At 38.0% G+C, this 16,100-nt stretch overlaps 1 protein-coding gene across 1 annotated transcript in view; it reads right to left on the bottom strand.

Annotated features, from left to right (window-relative positions):
* DIPK1A (divergent protein kinase domain 1A) overlaps window positions 1-16,100 on the bottom strand; it is a 124,857-nt gene that overhangs the window by 9,561 nt on the left and 99,196 nt on the right. The gene's annotated exons all lie outside the window — the stretch shown is intronic.

Raw genomic sequence — 16,100 nt, 5'->3', positions numbered from 1 at the left:
CCAGCACTAAAGAGGTAGTACACCTGAGGAGGAGAAACATCACCTGATTTACATTGAAAGTTTAAGGGGCACAAGCTGTGGGAACTTTCAAGGACTCTGGCATCCCGAAGTAGCAGGACAAGGCAGTGCTGAATGATAAATTCCTTAAAAATGTTATCTATGTTGGAGGCAGTCTGTTAATGAAACGGGTTGAGGGAGAATATAATATGAGCATCTGCTGGGGAGATAATACTGGCTAAGCATGATCTGTGTGTGTATTTTTGTCTCTAGTTTCTCCTTTTTTCTCTTTCTCACACACGACACACATACGCACACACTCGGCCATAGCAGCCTCACTATTAGCACAATTCACTGCTCCAGTTGCTTCCTGCAAATAGCTGGTCGAGAAAGAACACTTTTCATTCGATAATGAGTAATGACCAAAGGAAAATAAGATCTATACAGCAAGTCTACAAGAAAAAGGAGGAAAGGAAATGAAAAGCTAATGTTACAAAGAGACATTTTCCAGAAAAATGTTGCCATGAAGCAGACCAAACATAATGCTGTGAATTCAAAGGACTTAATGAAACAGCTTAAAAAACAAGACCTCAAAGCAGAAGAATTGATGCTGAGACATCAGAAGGAAATGTAAAATAAGCTAGCAGAAAGGAAGAAAAAGAAAAACATCCTAGAAATTAAAACCACATTATAAGTGGGGGCAGGGGAAGAAGGCAGATAAAGATGACAACACAGTTAGACTTAAAACAGGGCTAGGTTAAGAAAAATGAGAAAATGGCAATGGAAAGTTAAAAAGAACTAAAAATAATTTGAGGCAAAATTATAGACACAGAAGACACGATATCCAGCATGTCTACATGAAGGAGAATAGAACAAGTGGAAATGAAAAAATATTCAAAGTATAATTCAAGGCAACTTCATGTAAGTGAAAAGACACTTTATAAATTGAAAGGACACAATGTGTCCCAAGAAAACTGGTATAGAATAACCCTTGTGACCTATCCCATTGAATTTTACTAGACTTCAAAAATAAATCATCTTTTTAGCATTCAGGCAAAAAGATCAAGGCACCTTTAAAGGGAAATAAATCAGGCTGACCTCAGATTTCTCCACAGTCACATCAATGGTAGATAATGGTGCAATGCCAGCAAAGTCTTTGAGAAAGAAAGTGTGACTTGCCTGGACCCTAATTTGTTAATTTTTAAAGGGGATATGGATAATACTTGACTTATAGCATAATTATGAAGGGGCCCAGGTTGGGCATAGAGCTTTCCTAAAAAAAAAATAAAAATAAATAATAAAATTATAGCATTATTATGAGCTAAAATGATATAATAATGAGTACAGATCACCTGTGATTTTAACGAGTGCTCAATAGTAGGTACTATTATTTTACATAGCTAAACTTGTTTCAAGTAAAAGGCATCAAATGTTTTTGAATATATAAGGATTAGAAAATAGAACTCCATTACTGTCTCTTAAAGAACTACCAGAGAATGGATTTTAGGTAACCAGCAGAAGAACAAGAGAACCTGAATGTGGAAGCCCCCTGAAATGTAGGATTGGGATGAAAACAACCCTGGGAATCTACTTCATAATAATTAATAAAATATCTGATAATCACCAGATGCTTATTATAGGTCAGGCACTATTCTAGTGCTATAATTTCATTATCATGAAAACAAACCTGTGAGGTAGAACCTATTGTTATATACATTGTAAAAACAAGGAAATGATGATCTATTAAGTAACTTGCTTAAGGTCATGCACCTAAAAAATGATAGAGCCAAGATTTCAACCTAGGCAGTCTGGTTCCAGGGCTCATTCTCATAATAACTATTGTATATTGTTCAGAATGTTAATATTATTTTTTTAAAAGATTTTATTTGTCAGAGAGAGAGAAAGAGAGAGAGAACACACAAGCAGTGGGAGCAGCAGGTAGAAGGAGAAGCAGGTTCCCTGCTGAGCAGGGAGCTCGATGTGGGACTCAATCCCAGGACCCTGAGATCATGACCTAAGCTGAAGGCAGACACTTAATGGACTGAGCCACCCAGGTGTCCCAGAATGTTAATATTATAAACTACACCAGTAAAAGTAGTAAAATTAACAAAAACCAGGAAGAGAAGATGTAAAAAGATGAAAGTTGCCAAAAGGATTGATTTCTTTATCTTTAATTTTCAAGGTCAAAAGATAATATACCTTATAAATCAAATAACAGAGACAGAAGTATATTCAAAAGTATACCAATGATCACTAGAAGAACAAATAATAATAATGTATTGATTAAAATTAGGTGGAACAAAGGAGATGAGAATGTAATTATAGTTTTGTCACTTCTTATAATAAGTAGATTTAAGAAATACAGGATAAAGTACATTTTTTAAAGCCACAGCATAAAAAGCTAAACACTAGAAGAGCTAAATACAGAATACAAACCTTCCTGATTACCAGAAGGAACACGCATAAAATAAAGAAATATACACTATCTAGAGAAAGATACAAAACAAATTAATCTTTTTTTTTAAGAGTTTGTTTATTTATATGACAGAGAGACACAGTGAGAGAGGGAATACAAGCAGGGGGAACGGGAGAGGGAGAAGCAGGCTTCCTGAGCAGGGAGTCTGATGCGGGGCTCAATCCCAGGACCCTAGGATCATGACCTGAGCAGAAGGCAGATGCTTAACTACTGAGCCACCCAGGTGCCCAAACCAAATGGATACTTAAAAATGGAAAGTAGGTCATAAAATGTGCTCTAGAACTAAGTCATATCTATAAATGCAGTGGGATAAGCTTATCTATTGAAAGAAAAATATCCTCAAAAAACAGAGTCAAAAAAGTTGAAAAAAAAAAAGGACAGTACAGGTATATCAAACAAATGCAAGGAAAATACAATTAAGTCACAATCTTACATCAGAAGAGGTTGAAGTCAGAGGTGGAGAAAGCATTAAATAAGGTTTAAAAAAAAGGCCTCCTTATAATGTTAAAACATACAATCCACAAAAAAGATATTACATTCATGAGTTTCTATAAAGCAAATAAAGTAGAATTAAAATTTATTAAGCAAAATCTATAAGAAATAGAAGAAATAAACAGAAAGGCATTAGAGTAGGAGACCCTAGTTCACTTTTCTTAGTCCATGACAGATCAAGAAGTGTATGAAAAAAGGATATAAAAGAACTACAAAACCTGACTAATAGAGTAGATTTATATGCCTTGACAATAGACTTTTCAAATGTCCATGGAACACTTTACAAAATTAGACCAAAGCCTTAATACATTCCACTTAGTAGAAATGGCAGAAACAGTATTCTCCAATCACAATACGATAAAACTTGAGGGGCGCCTGGGTGGCTCAGTGGGTTAAGCCTCTGCCTTCAGCTCAGGTCATGATCTCAGGGTCCTGGGATCGAGCCCCGCATTGGGCTCTCTGCTCAGCAGGGAGCCTGCTTCCTCCTCTCTCTCTGCCTGCCTCTCTGCCTACTTGTGATCTCTCTCTGTCAAATAAATAAATAAAATATTTTTTAAAAAACCCAATATGATAAAACTTGGAATTAACAAAACATCTATCGATACATAATTAAATGTTCTTTTAATTCTTGAAGGTCAAAGAGAAAGTCCAAATTGAAATGTTAAGTATCTAGGAAATAACAATAATAGAAACTGAAAATAAGATTAATGATAAAATCAAAGAACCGCTTAAAGAACACTATTTTAATTATGTTCATAAACAGCAAAGAACAAAACAAATGAATTAAAAATTCAAGAAATTAGAAAAAAATTAATCCAAAGAAAGCAGAAAGAAGGAATTAACCAATATGAAATAATAATACAAGGTTATGGTATGCTCCTGTAGTTCCAAGAATTCCTCTGACCTTCATCTTCCAATCTTTGCTTTAGATCTCTTGCTCTTTTGGTTTTTGCAATTACCTTTTGATGGTTCTTCCCCAGAATTCTCCTTTTCTGGTTGGTTCCCTCAGTCTGATGACATAATGCTGCTTACAGATCAATCTTGCCCAGCTCTGGTTCTTGGGATTGTGCAACCTATTAGAGGGCCAACATTGGGCTTCTCTTATACGAGATAGGGATTGTGGATAATTTCTTAAGCCCTTCATCTTGTGGGCTTAAGGTTTTCATTGATCCCAAGGAAATGGCCAAAACACAGTCGAGTCTGTTAAGTACTCAATTCTTGAAAGGGCCCCCTACCAACACTTTCTACATTTTGCTGTGAGGATGAAGATAGCTTTAGTAGAGATGGAGGACCCTGCCCATCTGAGGAAGTAAGTGCCAACACCCAGAAGCTGGGTTCAGCTGTCAGTACCAGAGAAGTTCCCGGGTAAGCTGTGACCACGCCTGCTTTCTCCTGCAGACCTGGCTGTAACCAAGAACATGAGGTTTCATTTTCACAGGAGGAACAGAGCAATCTAGTCCCCAGACTCAAGTTTGGGGGGGACCACATGGGAGATACTCAATACTTTCTTCCCCAGGTCAACCTCTGATTTTTAGGGAAAGCAGAACCATCTGTTTGGTATCTCTGCTTGTACCAGGTGGCCAGCAATTTCACCGACATATGTCTTCAGTGAGGCAAAGGTCGGGGGAGTTGCAAGGCCTGACTCAGGAGCTGGTGTGAAACCTCCTACAGCTACAGGTTAGAGTTTCTAGTGAATTTAGATCACATAGAGCACATCCTCTGGCCACAAAGATATAAGAAATCAACAATAAAAATAATGTAAACATAAACAAAGACATGTTCAGAAACTAAAAAGCGCATTCCTAAGTATTTTGTGGATTAAAGGAGAAATCACAATGGAATATACATATTAACACTTGTGAGATGCAGCTAAAGCAGTTCTTAGAGGGAAATTTAAAGCTTCAAACACAATGATGAAAACACAACTGACTGAATATAAATAGTAAGGACTCAACTAAAGAGTCTTAAAAAGACCCCAAGAGTAACAGAGTAAACCTCCAAAAGAAGTAGAAGGAAAAAAAGCAGAAATAAAAAAAAGAAAAAGATCGGGGTGCCTGGGTGGCTCTGTGGGTTAAAGCCTCTGCCTTTGGCTCAGATCATGATCCCAGGGTCCTGGGATCGAGCCCCACATCGGTCTCTCTGCTTGGCGAGGAGCCTGCTTCCTCCTCTCTCTCTCTCTGTGTGCCTCTCCGCCTACTTGTGATCTCTGTCAAATAAATAAATAAAATCTTAAAAAAAAAAAAGAAAAAAGAAAAAGATCAATAATACCAAAAACTAGTTCTTTGAAAACTTTAACAAAGGAGATAAACCTTTAACAAGATTGATCAAGAGAAAAAGAGAAGGCACAGATAAAGATTATTCAGAAAGAAAAGATAGTGAATAATATAAACAACACTATGGCAATACATTTGAAATGAACAATTCTTCTAGAAAAATAAAAACAATAGAAAATGATGCAAAAAGAAATAGAAAATCTGAGTAAGACTAGTCAACATTAAAAAATTGAATCCATAATGAAAAATCTTTCTCTCTAAAAACAGCAAGTCAAGGTATAGTCTGGGAGGACCTCAGGCTGCCAACCAGAATGTAGTACTATTTCTAAGTGGAAAATGGGTAAAACAACACAAATGGTCATTAACATGAGGATGGCTGAATAAAGTGAAGTGTGTTCATACAATGAAATACTATACAATAATTAAAATGAAAGAACTGAGGCTTGGGGAACACTCTTGCACTGTTGGTGGGAATGCAAACTGCTGTAGCCACTCTGAAGAACAGTATGGAGGCTCCCCAAAAAGTTAAAACTGGAGCTACCCTATTATAGAGCAATTGCACCACTTAGTATTTACCCGAAGCATACAAAAATACACATTGAAGGAGGACATGCACACGGATGTTTATAGCAGCATTATCAACAATAGCCAAACCATGCAAAATGTCCAAGTGTCAACTGACTGATGAAGGGATAAAGAGGGTGTGTGTGTGTGTGTGTGTGTGTGCGTGCGCGTGTGTGTGTGTAATGGAGTATTTATTCAGCCCCTAAAAAGAATGAAATCCTGCCATTTGCAACGACATGGATGGAGCTACAGTGTATTATGCTAAGCGAAATACGTCAATCAGAGAAAAATACCATATGATTTCACTCGTGGAATTTAAGAAACAAACGGTTGAACATTTGGGAGAGAGGACAACAAATCATGAGAGACTCTTAACTACTGAGAACAAACTGAAGGATGATGGAGGGAGGTGGGTGAGGAATGGAATAGATGGGTGGTGGGTCTTAAGGAGGGCATTTATTAGGAAGAGCATTGGGTGTTATACGTAAATTATGAACCACTGAACTCTACTCTTTTTTTTTTTTTAAGATTTTATTTATTTATTTGAAAGAGAGAGAGATCACAAGTAGGCAGAGAGGCAGGCAGAGATGGGAGGAAGCAGTCTCACTGCTGAGCAGAAAGCCTGATGCGGGGCTCGATCCCAGGACCCTGAGATCACGACCCGAGCCAAAGGCAGAGGCTTAACCCACTGAGCCACCAGGTGCCCCTGAACTCTACTCTTGAAACCAATATTAAACTATTAGATGTCAACTAACTAGAATTTAGATTAAAAACAAAGAAAGAAAGAAAGAAAGAACTCAGGCTACATAGATCAGCATGGAAAAATGGTTAAAACAGTATCAAGTGGGAAAAGTTGCAAAATGACACGTGCAGTTTAGTATCATTAATTCAAGTTTAGAAACATATAAAGCAATGTTATATATTATTTATGTACCCGTATACACATAGTGAAAGTATGAAAACATGATGGTAGGACGCACACCAAATTCCAGATGATGGTTACCCCTGGGGAGGGAGGAGGAAAATATCAGGGAGGAGGAAGAGAGCTTCAATTTTACCTGTAATGCTTTTTTCTTTTAAAAATGAAGCAAATTTGGCAAAAGCTTGTTACCTAGATGGCAGGTACATAGGTATTTGTCATATTGTTTTCTATATATCAACGTTATTCTAAGAGATTTTCATGTTTTTTCTTTAATCTTCAGAACCTCCCTAAAAAATAGATTACCATTATCTCCATTTTTTAAAAAAGATTTTATTTAGGGGGCGCCTGGGTGGCTCAGTGGGTTGAAGCCTCTGCCTTCGGCTCAGGTCATGATCCCAGGGTCCTGGAATGAAGCCCCACATCGGGCTCTCTGCTCAGCAGGGAGCCTGCTTCCTCCTCTGTCTCTGCCTGCCTCTCTGCCTACTTGTGATCTCTGTCCAGTAAATAAATAAAATCTTTTAAAAAAAAAGATTTTATTTATTTATCAGATAAGAGATCACAAGTAGGCAGAGAGGAAGGCAGGGAGGGGTGGGGTAAGCAGTCTCCCTGCTGAGCAGAGAGCCGGATGCCGGGCTCGATCCCAGGACCCTGAGACCATGACCTGAGCCGAAGGCAGAGGCTTTAACCCACTGAGCCACCCAGGCGCCCCACCATTATCTCCATTTTATTGATAAAGAAACGAAGGCAAGAGAGGTTAAGAATCTGCAGGGCAGGTTAGTCATGGTGCTGGAATCTGAAGCTAGTTCATCTGACTCCAGAGCTTGTGGTTTTAATTAGCCATTGAGGTAAAAGAACCAGAATTATTTAATCTTGGAGAGGAGCACGTATAGCAGATTTAATAATGGCTGGGTCAGATGCCCATCCACAGTGTTCCTACTAAGAGACTCTGGTCACATTCATTCCCTCTGCACAAGTAACTCAAAGCAGGGACAGGACTTCCACCCTTATTTTTTCCTTGGGACTTGCACATTGCCTGATGCATGATCAGTTGTGCTTAAAAAGTACTTGTCGAATGAATGAATAAATGAACTCTATTCTGAGTATTTATGCAGAAAGAGCACATTCTACTATTAACAGCTTCTAGAATAGGACTTAAAGAGTTATATGCTTCAAATGTCCCAATCTTTGGCTTTTGAATCTTTTTTTTTTTTGGCTCCTGAATCTTGTGGAACACTCTACTCATAACCCTGCCCAAGGTCAAGATTTAAACGTGGCCCTTTCCACTACACCCATAATCTTGAGGCTGTATATTTCCTTCCTGATCCTACATCGTTCCTCTCTTCTTTCCTTATATTCCCAATTCTAATATCATTTATGTTCATGTTATCCTCCCTGGTGGAAAGTAAGCTGATTCAAAGGCAGAAACAAGGTCAAATTCATCTTTGAACCTCCCCTTTCTAGCACACAGAACAGAGTTTAGTATTTTAAGTGTTCAGTAAATGTTTATCAAATAACTATAATTAAAAACATAGTAGTTTTGATCTTAAAACATTACTAAGAATAAAATTAATACTTTTCTATAATGCATTAAACATTTTTTTAAAAAGGACTAAATTAGTATCTTATTAGTGAATCGTTAAGCAGTGAAGACAAGTCTGACATTCAGCTACAAGAATCAGATTCTTGTTTTGAGCTAAGTCCTCAAGCCAACCCTGCATCAAAGAGGTGGTCACAAAGAACAGGCTCTTCAACTTGTGGCTTCTATCACAAACCAAAAGCAAATTTCCCATATGCTTATATGAAAAGTATGGTTGGCCACATACAGCTTTGTTTTTCAGGCATGGCCATACACACAAACTATAATCATTGTTAGTAATCTGATCTCCTAACTAGAAAGACACAGGTTATAAAGAAGTTCAACTTTACAATAGGATACTCAGCAGAAAATATTAAAGGTTTTCCAGTGGTGAGATTTTATTGCTATGAGGATTCTACCATACATCCTGCCTTTGTTTGCACATACCCGGTATTACCAGAAGATGGCACTCTTTAGCTACATTTTACAAAACCCATTGGCGCTGAAGGGGTAATTTCATGAACTGTGGAAACTGTATCTCAAAGAGCAGTAACAATGAACATACGTATAAATCCTAGGTTTTAAATCATTTTCTAAGATTTATTTTCTTGCCAATTCTTCCTTAGGAAAAAACAGGAGAGTCAGGTTGCCTGAAAATTCTTCAAGTCCAGTTAGCGCCGTCTCCAATTCCCCACATCAGCTGTTTTATTTTATTTTTCACATCAGCTATTTTAATCTTCACCATTCTCTGCACTCTCACTGTATCATCAACATCTCTTTTTCCCTCTTTCCTGAATTCTTCCTCTCAGCCATTAATTGTGCTCATCACACACTCTTCCTCTCCCTACACACACACACACACACACACACACACACACACACACACAAGAACCTTCTCTACTCTCTCCTCCCCTTCTGTTATAATGTTGTTAATGTACTTCAAAATTCTTTAGCAGACACAGTGTGATATTTGTGTGTTTATAGTCCAGGAATGTATAGGGCTAGAGAGTCCTAATCGGGTAATAAAGAAGCATGTGCTCTGAGGCAACTACTACACATGCTTCTATAATCCATATCCTAGTCAAGATTGATCCATTTCTGGGATTTTGTTAATTAGTAAATAAGGGTCATATTAGTGACATTTTTAGCTTGTTAAATGTCATAGTGAATGTTAGAAATGGACTATCATTGGTGAAATTGAAGGTATTTAAGATATGTAGATCGGCTGAAATATGGGATATCCCTTACCTTTTCATAATGGAGGTAGAAGAACCAGTTGAAGCTACAAACTTTATCTTTGGGGAGGTACTTAGAGTTAATTATTTTACAACAGAGATTCTCAAACTGTAGGGAGCTTCAGATCTCCTGAAATTCTTGTTAAAACCGAGACAAATGGACCCCACTGTCAGAGTTTCTGACTCATTTGGTTTTAGGTGAGGCTGAAAATTTGCGTTTGGAGCAAGTTTCAAAGCAATATTAATGCTGCTGGTCAAAGAGACCACATTTTGAGAATCACTGGTTCAGAATTTCTAGTTGCCTGATGCTGATTATGAGGGCAATAGAAGCTTGCCTCTTGAGTATCACTGATTCTGTCTTGAGTAAATTTTTCATGCAAGTAGACAGAACACCTAAAAGGACAGAATTAGAACTTTAATAAATTTACAGACTGATTATATGGAAGGTTTTGTGACTGCTTACAATTAACTATGTGCTGAATGAATACCTAAATGTCTGCCAGAAATCATTTTCATTATAACCTAATAATAAGGTTGTGTGGGATAATCAGTTAATACTCACTGATATCAAACATTTTCAGTAGCTACCATCATCTTTCAAAACAGAATCTAAGGAGTATGCATAACCAAACTGGATGAGGTCAATTTTAAACAAATTCCAGGGGCTTCTGGGTGGCTCAGTCGGTTAAGTGTCTGCCTTTGGCTCAGGTCATGATCTCAGGGTCCCGCATCTGGCTCCTTGCTCAGCAGGGAGTCTGCTTCTCCCTCTCCCACTTCCCCTACTTGTGCTCTCTCTCTTGCTCTCTCTCTCTCTCAAATGAATAAATAACATCTTTAAAAAATTTAAAAAAAAAATTCCCAGCTGAAAGGCAAAACAACCCAAGAGTTCATCAATGAACAGATGGATAAACAAAATGTGGCATATACTTACAACAGAATATTATTCAACCTTAAAAAGTAAGGAAATTCTGAAACATGCTATAAGATGGATGAACCCTAAGGATATTATGCTAAATGAAATAAGCCAGTCACAAAAAGACAAGTACTGTGTGATTCCACTTTTTATAAGGTTTCTAAAGTAGACACACTCATAGAAACAAGTAGAATGGTGGCTGCCATGGGTTGAGGGGTAGGAGAAATAGGAAGTTCTTGTTTGATGGGTATAGAGTTTTGGTTTTGCAAGATGAAGTTCTGGAGACTGGTTGCACAACAACGAATATACTTAACACTTCTGAACTGGACGCTTAAAACTAGTTATAATGCACTGTGAGAAACAGTATGGAGGTTTTCTACAACATTAAAAATAGAACTACCATATGATCCAGCAATTCCACTTATGGGTGTATACACAAAGGAAATGAAATCATTATCTCAAGGACATATCTGTTCATGTTCATTCCAGCACTATTCACAGCAGCCAGGATAATAGAAACGACCTAAGTGGGGACACCTGGCGGGCTCCGTGGGTAGGCATGAGACTCTTGATCTCAGGGTGGTGAGTTCAAGCCCCATGAGGGGTGTAGATGTTATTTAAAGAGAAATTTGGAAAAAAAAAAAAAAAAAAAACCAAAGAACTTGACTTATTAAAAAAAAAAAACCCTAAGTGTCTAATGATGAATAAAGAAAATGTGGTGTGTGTGCACAGATATATACATACACACACATACAATGAAATATTTTCAGCTTAAAAAAAGAAGGAAATCCTGTCATTTGTGACAACATGGATGAACCTGGAGGGCATTATGCTAAATGAAATAAGCCAGACAGAGAAAGACAAATACCGCATGGTATCACTTATATGTGGAATTAAGGGGGAAAAAAAAAAAGTCAAACTTGGAGAAGTGTTTACCATGGGCTGGGGGGTGTGGGAAATTGGGAGAGGCTGGTAAAAGGGTATAAATGTAGAAGATGAATGCGGTCTCAGGATCTAATGTATAGTATGGTGACTGCTGTATTGTATAAATGAAATTTGTTGAGAGTAAAACTTAAATGTTTTCACCCCCTTGTCCCCCAAAAGGTAAATGTGTGAAGTAAGGGAGGTGTTAATTAACTCAAGGGAGGGAATCCTTTCAGAATGTATATCAAATCATCACATTATACCCTTAAAAATCTTACAATTTTGTCAATTACACATCAATAAAGCAAAAAAAGATAATGACACACAAAAACAAAAGCGACCAAGATGATAAATGTTATGTATATTTTACCACAATTTTAAAGAATTTAAACCAAACTAAAACCAACTATTACCAGCAGAGCTCCTAGAAACAGTAGTCTGTACTTGCTGTTGACATTTATTTCCTCTTATCCACCCATGCCATCATCCACCCATGTATCTGAAGGAAGAAACAGGGAGTTGTCTTAAACTTCTTCTTCCTCATCACCCCTCTCCCCTCAACTGGTCACCGAGTGCTGGCAATCAAAATATCTCCTTAATAGCCTTGAAACTTTTTCTTCTTCGTTCCCACCACCAATGCCATGGTTTAAGCCCTGACTTCTCTGTGCCTGTATTACTGTAACAACCATAAAACTGGTTTCCCTGCCTGTGATGTCTCCGATCCAACCTACCCACCCTCCACAACTGATGAAATTCTTCTGAAACCTGTATCTGACCAATTGCTTCCCTGCTTAAGGGGTGCCTGGGTGGCTCAGTTGGTTAAGTGTCTGTCCTGGGACCAGGGTCCTGGGATTGAGCCTCAAATAGGGCTCGTTGCTCAGTGGGGAACCTGATTCTCCCTCTCCCTGCTGTCCCCTTCCTCTCCTCCCCTCACTTGTGCTCTCTCTCAAATAAACAAATATATCTTTATAAAAACAAAGAGAAAGAAAAGAAAAGAAAACTTCTGTTGATTTTGTTTGTACTGCCCTGAGGATAAAAGGCAGACTCCTTAACAGGACATACGTGGGCTTTATGATCTTGACTGTGCAAAAGTGACCCCTGTAAGCTGCTCCTCAGGCTCTCTGCTCTGGCCAGGCGCTTCCTGGAATGTAGCATTCTTTCCTATCTCTGTAGCTATGCACATGCCTCCTACTGCTTATAATGGTCTATTCTTCAAAATCCAGTTAAGATATAACCTCTTCCAGAAAGTCTTCTGGGATGTTCTCAGTTGGACTGCCCGGTGAAATATTGCATTGGACATGCTTATATTGAAAAATTAATAGTTGATTATTGGTAATACTTGGGATATACTTATACTCAAAAAATAAATTCACTGTTTATTTTAAAATAAAATTTAACTGGGCATCCTGTTTTTGTGTTTGTCTGTTTTGCTAAATTTAGCAACCCTACTCCCAGTCTCAATTACATGCTTCTTGTTTATTTTTCCATATCCTCTACTAGTCTGTAAGCATCTTCAGGGTGGGGACATGTCTTATCTCTGTATCTGCCCATCTAGCAAGTACTGGTAAGCATGTAACTAAAATAACATGTTGTTTAACTGTTGGTTTGTTTCTTCTAAACTGGCTTTAACCCTTAGTGCCTTTAGTGCTTCTCAGAATTATGCTAATCGTAACAAGACCACGTGTTTCAGGATTACAGTGGCCATCACATGATACAAGAGAGTGCCCCATAACACACAAAGGACACCAGAAATGCTACTATAACCAGTTAACATTATTCTTAGAATAGGGCTTATGTTTGTTAAGTTTTTTTTTTTTAAGATTTTATTTATTTATTTATTTGAGAGTGAGAGACATAGCATGAGAGGGGAGAGGTCAGAGGGAGAAGCAGACTCCCTGCCAAGCAGGGAGCCCGATGTAGGACTTGATCCTGGGACTCCAGGAGCATGACCTGAGCTGAAGGCAGTCGCTTAACCAACTGAGCCACCCAGGAGCCCCTGTTTGTTAAGATTTGAAATAAACTTGTTTAGGAAATACTTTTCTGTAAATTCACCAAGAAGAGATCAGTAATCTAACTCAAACTGGCAAAGAAGAAAATGATATTTTTCTTAAAAAGAAAAAATTAAGCTTTTACTCTGAAAAGAGTAGGTTCCAAGTGGATTCATCCCACATATTTTAAAGACAAAAGATAATAGCACAAAATGAGGGGTGCTTGGGTGGCTCAGTGGGTTAAAGTCCCTGTCTTTGGCTCAGGTCATGATCCCAGGGTCCTGGGATCGAGCCCCACATGGGGCTCCCGCTTCCTCCTCTCTCTCTCTGCCTGCCTCTCTCTGTCTGTCAAATAAATAAATAAATAAATAAATCTTTTTTTAAAAAGCACAAAATGAACCTCTAGAGTCAAATAATAATTTTGACCCTAAGCAAATGCAAAGCTAAATGAAATAATTATGTACTACTATCTAATTAAAACCATAGTTTCCAACACTGCTACATTTAGTGTATGTTAAGCTTGTTGTTTTAACCAACAAACCATTGTCTCTAGAAATTAGATCTTAAAAGAGACTGTAATAAAATTTAGGGGCTCTTTCATTTTTTATTGCTTCCAAGTTAAAGCACGTGCTCTCTCTCTAAAGGAAAAACAAAACAAAACAAAAAATCCAAAAACAAAAAAAGGAAAAGGATGCCTGGGTGGCTCAGTCAGTTAAGTATCCGACTCTTGATTTCCACTCAGGTCATGATTTCAGGGTCGTGAGATGGAGCCCCACATCTGGCTCCATGCTGGGCCTAGAGCCTGCTTAAGATGCTCTCTCCTCCTCTTCCTCAACTCCTTCCCCATTCCCTCTATCTCTCTCTCATGAATGAATGTATAAAGCATGTGCTCATGTAATACAAAGGTTCATTAGAACGGCAGTGGGTGATTCATCATTATGAATCAGAACCAGACAGAACCTCAAAACAAACTCTCTCAATCATATGGGAACATGCCAGAAATATCACTACTAAGCAATGTTGTCCTGAACATTGTATAGAAGAAAAATTTCTCTCCCTTTCCCCAATCTATTTTTCTTTTTTAAAGAACCCAGCAAACTACACAGTCAAATGGTGCAAAATTTCTTTATAAGGTTAGTCACCAAATAGGACTTGCTGAAATAATGAGTGAATTAGTGATATCTATAATCAGAGTAAAGGTACAATGAATTATACAATGTATTATAATTAGCTTGGTGGATAAAAGAAAAAAAGCAAACTGGAAAAAATAGATCCTTCCAAGCACATCTAATTAGGGTTAGTTGGTGGTTGCCCTCAGTTTCAGAGAAAGCTGCCTTTAAACAAAGAAGAGCAGAACACTGTTCTCAGTGCTTACAACTTCCACAAGTTACCCTTGGCTTCCCAGGACACACACTCCCCCCACCATATTTCCTTCTCCAAGTTTCAAAAGCCTACTTTTTAAAAGGCTATTATGCATTTCACTGGAATCAAGCTCTAAATAATGGATGTGACTATTGAAAGTATCATACTCTTATTAAAACCTGAACATAAGAAACTTAAATTCAAATTATAAATCAATGTATGATGTATAGAATTAATTCCAGTTTTGCTCCTAGCTTCCTGGAAGCTTAAATAAATCAAGCTTTATGCCCATTAACCTTACAACAATGCCTTTTAATAAAAGGCATTATCTGTTGGTTAGAGAAAACATCTCAGGTAAGTGATTTCTCAGGTAGTGATTTCCAGTGTTGAAATTATGAGAAATATACTTGATTACTAAATTAGATCAATTCACACATAGCACATAATTTATATGAAATATACATTTGATTTGATCAACATTCTAAATTTGGTTTTGAAACTTACTATAAAAAGACAAAAGAGGAAGATATGCTTATTTACGGGTAGCCAAATGGCCCAACAACCAAGGCTGTGGTTCAGTGGCTACTACTGCATGGTTCTGGGAATTCTCAGATATAATGTTAGTCAGCAAATTGCTCTTTGGGATGAAAGCACTAAAGCAAGCATGGTTTGTAATTAAAAGGAGAAAGATGCTCCTCGAGAGCCTATCCAAATCCTTTCTGTTTTCTAAGGCCTACAGAAATTCTATGTTCTCTATAAAGCCTCTCTCTGCTATTCTACCCACAGTGATCTCTGTGACCACTGAGGCCTTCTTTTTTTACATTTGAATAGTACAACTATTTCTGGTATAAATGAAGAAACCATTTTAATCTGATCGATGGTCTTTGGACATATCAATTTAGCTACGCTTCAGTCCTCAGTTAACGAAGCAAACAATAATCTAGGTGTTGCTGTGAAGGTTTTTGTAGATATAATTGAAGTCCATAATCAATTGACCTTTTCTTTAAACATTTTATTTATTTATTTAACAGAGAGTGAGAAAGAGAGAGAGAGAACACAAGCAGGGGGAGCGGCAGGCAGAGGGAGAGGGAGAAGCAAGCTCCTCGCTGAGCAGGGAGCCTGATGCGGGGACTTGATCCCAGAATCCTGAGATCATGACCTGAGCCAAAGGCAGATGCTTAACCAACTGCACCACCCAGGTGCCCCCATGATCAACTAACTTTAATGAGAGATGATCCTAGATAATCTGGGTGGGCCTGATTCAATTAGTTGAAGGGATTTAAAAGAATTACTGAGGCTCCCATGATGAAGAAGAAATGCTGTCTCTGGACAGCAGCTACAGCCCATGCCCAAGAGGTCTGGCCTGTCCTTGACAGCC

This window comes from Martes martes, assembly GCF_963455335.1.
Source record: "Martes martes genome assembly, chromosome: 4".
NCBI classification, from domain to species: Eukaryota; Metazoa; Chordata; class Mammalia; order Carnivora; family Mustelidae; genus Martes; species Martes martes.
This window is presented reverse-complemented; position numbering and strand designations above follow the sequence as displayed.